The sequence below is a fragment of the Zea mays genome, chromosome 8 (genome assembly GCF_902167145.1).
Source record: "Zea mays cultivar B73 chromosome 8, Zm-B73-REFERENCE-NAM-5.0, whole genome shotgun sequence".
NCBI lineage: Eukaryota > Viridiplantae > Streptophyta > Magnoliopsida > Poales > Poaceae > Zea > Zea mays.
The window spans coordinates 113,712,990-113,718,116 of record NC_050103.1 but is presented as its reverse complement, the minus strand read 5'-3'; positions in this window follow the sequence as shown (position 1 = coordinate 113,718,116).

Sequence of the window (5,127 nt, the reverse complement as noted above, 5' to 3'; positions counted from 1 at the left end):
GGGGTGGCCGGATCCGCCCGTCCTTGGTGAGGGTCCCCGGCGTCTAAGTAATTCCCTCATGTCCAACCCTGCTACCCCCTCGTCTGGTGTGTTGCGGTGAATAGCACCTGGTTGCCTTCCAGGTTGGAGAGCCCATGAATCACATGCGCCACGACGGCGGTCAACGACGGGGATGAGACGACCCAGGTAGCGGACTCACCGTGACCGGTGACGGAGCCCGCGAGTTAGGGTGTTCCTGGTACGACACAGGATAGGTGAGGGGAGGGCACAGTCGAGCCGGGAGCAGAGGCACCACGGAGGAGCCCGAGGAGGGGTCAGCTCAGGAAGGGCGCCGCAATCGTGGATTCTTATGGGGAAGAAAGAGTCGAGCCGGTGGAAATCACGCGCGGCTGGTGCGGAGAGGCAGTTGCAGACAGCTACGACGACCTGGCGCCAGGCGGACTTCACGTATGGCTTGGGAAACGAAGGGGGAAGCGGTCAGCGAGGGGCGAGATTCGCGCGATGGCGACGGCGTTCGTTGCGGCAACAGAGAGAATCGCGGTGATTTGAAGCAGCGGCGAGCTGGTGGGAAAGAAGGAAACCCCCCCCCGACATCCTGGGCCCGCACGGAAGTGAAGGAAACATGGCCAAACAGGGGGGTAAGGGGCTGACCCGTGGGTCCCAGGCGTCGGCGCCCAATTCCTGGTGTTTGGGCCAGCGCGGTGGTGGAAGGTTTGTGGGTCGAGTAAAACTTTGGACCCAAACGCTGTCTTCCTATTTCCCTTTTATTTTTCCTTTAATTTCTTTTTTTCCTTTTCATTTAAATCTCAAATTTGAATTTGAATCCTTTTATGAGTTTCCTTTGTGTCAATCCTGCAAATTCAACCCTTGTGTAGAAATAATTTATCTTTGTTTTTACTTATTTTTATATCCACATAATATTTGTTTTCATTTCTTTCCAAAATTCTAGGATTTCTTTTAGAATTTTAAAATTCCACTTTGGGTTTTAATATATTTCTTGTCACATTAGTATTTTATTTTGCCACAATATGCACACAAAAGAAAATCCCGGCATGATGCATGATTTATTTGGGTGTTCTTTTGTCATTTATTTATTTGTTATATGTGGTGTTCACATGAAATAACAAATATAGATAACAACCATATATAAAGGAATAAAATTTCCTTGGGGCCATCGAAAGTCAACTCTATAATGTTTTGAAGAACACTGTAATAGTCCACTTCTTTGTCATCGTCAACATATGAACTTGCCAACACACCACTATTGGTGGTGGCTGCCAATGGTCGACTCTTCTCCAATTTCGCGGTTCGGAAGCGATATCCATTTACATCATAGCGAGTATAGTTCCGGACGGACACAGAGGTATGTGCCATTTGCTGCAAGTCCGGGTGCACAGAGTTTTTGGAAACCTATACAAGGAATTAGTATATGCATTATATCTTCCAAGTCCAAAATTCAAAGATTAAGTATGGACAATGAGAGAACGACAATTACTAACATAATTACGAAACCACTGCACGAAGTTTGGTCCACCTTTCAACCCATCACGTCGAAGATTTTCTAATTGGATGGCCGTAGGTTTACTAGTAGATTTCCAACATTCTTCATCAAACATGCTGGACATATTAGAAACATGGAGATTACACACTATAGAAATTATGAGATGAGAAAATGGAAGTAACTATGAGGAAAACTTACTCGAATGCCTCCTGTGTGCTGTCGATATTGCTATACATATATAGCATTAGCGTGTTCAAATCTGATCCTTCAATGTGACGTACACTCCCTTTTCCAACTGCTTTACCCGGATTCGCAAAAATTTGAAGGGTGCTTTGGGGCGATTCATTTTCGACATGAAGTCGCACTGAAGGAGCAAACACATTGTTGGCTCGAGCGAAATACCTGGTTGAGAATAGAGATATCTCCTTAAGGGCAAAAGCCTCCGCAATACACCCTTCGACTCTAGCCTTGTTGCGAACAGACGCCCGAGCTTTTTCAACGCCCTTTCTATAGGATACATCCACCTGAATTGCACTGGTCCGCCTACCAAAGCTTCCCAAGGCAAATGCACAATTAGATGTTGCATCACATTGAAGAATCCTGGCGGGAAAACCTTTTCAAATTTACAAATAAGAATTGGAATTTCTTTCTCAAATTTCTGCATCAACCTCTTCGATACCGTCTTTGCGCATACTTCCCTATAGAAGTAACTCAGCTCTGCAAATATGCTCCAAAGCTCATCCTTAAAATAGCCTCGAAACATCACGGGCATCAGCCTCTCCATAATAATATGGTAGTCATGGCTTTTCAAACCGATCAATTTACCGGTCTTCAGATTGACTGCCCGTTTTAGATTTGCTGCATACCGATCTGGAAATTTCAGATTCTTCAACCACTTAAATATTTCTTTCCTTTCATCCGGCTTGAGGCAGTAATCAGCTCGCGGCCTACTTTCATGCCCTTTATCGCTTACTTTCAACTCGAGCATCGGCCTCTTACAAATTTCAGCCATGTCTTTTCTTGCCTTCATATTATCTTTTGTTTTATCAGTCACATCGAAACATGTGCTTATGATGCTTTCGGCAACGTTACGCTCTTGGTGCATCAAGTCTATGTTGTGCGGCATGATCAAGGCTTTTGCATACGGAAGCTCCCATATTGATGAAATATGGGTCCAGTTGTGGTCCTCCCCGTAGCCTTGGAACCTATCATTTTCTCCTTGCTTCAGACAAGCATGCCATGCCATTATCTGTGGTGCAGTTTGCCTCTTTGGTGGCCCATTTCTGATTTTGGCTCCACTTCTGAATGCAGTAAGCGAACTCCTGAAATCATGCTTGAATGGAGTCCAACGTCGATGAGCATCAAAGAATGACACTTTCCCACCATGCTTCAATCTGAATGCATCTGTATCATTCATACATATGGGACAGCACAACCGACCATGCACACACCATCCAGACCAATCTCCATACGCCAGCAGATCATGCACTGACCACAAATAAGCAGCGCGCATGGTAAACTCCTTTTCAGTATGGCTGTCATAAGCCTTCACACCTCTCCACAATTGTTTCAACTCTTCAATTAAAGGGCGAACAAACATATTCATCTTTGGCCCTGGATACTCGGGGCCTGGGATGACTAGTGCAAGGAACATGAACTCTTCTTTATTGACCAACTCAGGAGGAAGATTATATGGCACAATGAAGACAGGCCAACACGAGTAAGGGCTTGCACTGCTATTGAAAGGTGTGAATCCGTCCGTCGATAGACCAAGCCGTACACTCCTAGGGTCGTTTGCAAATTCGGGATCAAACTCGTCAAATGCCTTCCACGCATCACCGTCCGACGGATGGACCATTATGTCTGGATCAGTGACGAGACGTACACCATTCTTTGGCCACGTCATATGCAGAGCTATTTCCTTGTTGAGGAACAACCTTGAAAGCCGAGGAATGATGGGCAACCGACGAAGTTGCTTAGCTGCGACCTTCGTAACTACCAATTCACCCTCATCATTTGTCACCTCGACATATCTAGAAGCTTCGCAATGCTTACAACGGTCCAGCTTGTCATCCTCCTCAAAGAATAGCATGCAACTGTTGGGACACACGTCGATCTTCTCATATGTCATCCCAAGACCAGCCAACATCTTCTTTGCGAAGTACATATTTTTTGGCAACTTATGATTCTCCGGGAGAACCTCGCCCATCAGTTGGACGATGTCGTTGTAAGCACTGTTTGAAATGTTGTGCTTCGACTTTATCGCCATTAGTCTTGTGAGAGTCCCAAGAACTGACATCTGAGTGTGCTCGTGCAGTCTCTCTTCTCCCGCGGCGAGTAGCCGGAAGAATTCCTGAGCATCGCGTGGAAGCTGCCCCGGCTCCTCAGCGTTCATTTCAACATCCCTACCAAGATCATGCAACATGTCGTCCATCCTATCATGATCGTCATCAAGTTCCACCTCCGCGTCAACGTGTCTAATAGACTCTCCATGTCGGTACCATACAAGGTAGTTCGGCATAAACCCACTTTTGCAAAGGTGTTTCTCCATTTCTTCCTTCTTCTGAGGCCACTTGTTCTCGCAGCGATTGCAAGGACACTTCACTAGACGACCAGTTGCATCTTTGAAAGCGTGCTCAAGAAAAGCCTTTGTTACACCCATCCATTCATTCGAATGTGCCCCATCCTTTCTCCACCCGTCATACATCATCCTCCGATCACCGTCCATTTCAAAGGCTAAACAAAAGACAAAGAACATCAACGATCGTCCATGGCTTAGGTGAACTCCATATTAGGTAAAGGCCCCAAACCCACCCAAGAGTGTACGCTGATGCTTGTGATTTGTGTCGTGTAGCCTACGATTGCCGCGAAATTTCGGCAGCATAACCCCGCTGCCCTCCAAGCACACGCCTGAACATGGTGTGTTGGAGAACAACTGGGTTACACAACCGAAATTCCGCGTCAATCGTAAGGCACATGTCACAAATCACAAGCATCGGCCTACACTCTTAAGCTGTCCAAAATACGTGGACAATTTCGGAACGGCGAACCTCACAAGCCAATGTGACGTTCGCCGTTCCCGAACGGGTGACGCATACGGTTCGCTACGGTTAACTCAGAGACAAATATGAATTAAAAAATAAACATTAAAAAATAACGGTTCGCTACGGTCCAAATACGCGTGTGCCGAAGCGGTCCGACCCCGACCGGCCGGCCGGACTCATCGTCAGTCCCGCGTGTGCGCTGACGGGTCCGCGACGCCGGTCCTCGGCTAGCTGGCGGCAGCCCTCTCCTCCCCGTCACGGCCCGCTAGCTAGCTAGCGCCAAGTCTCTCATTGCCAACCTCTTCGCCACTCATGCCAAGCTCAATCACGACAACACTATTGTTCTCACCAAACTCCAACGAGTGGCAGCATGAGACAAACATATGTGGTAGCACACTTCGGCAAGCAAGGAAATGATGTAGTTGGGTGTGGATTGGAGTCCAAGAACCATCGGTCCTCGGCTGGCTGGCGGCAGCCCTCTCCTCCTCGTCGCGCCCCGCTAGCTAGCTAGCGCCAAGTCGCAGGTCACAGCCACGTCCCTCCCCCAGCCACTTGGCACAGGCCGGACGGATGAATACCAAA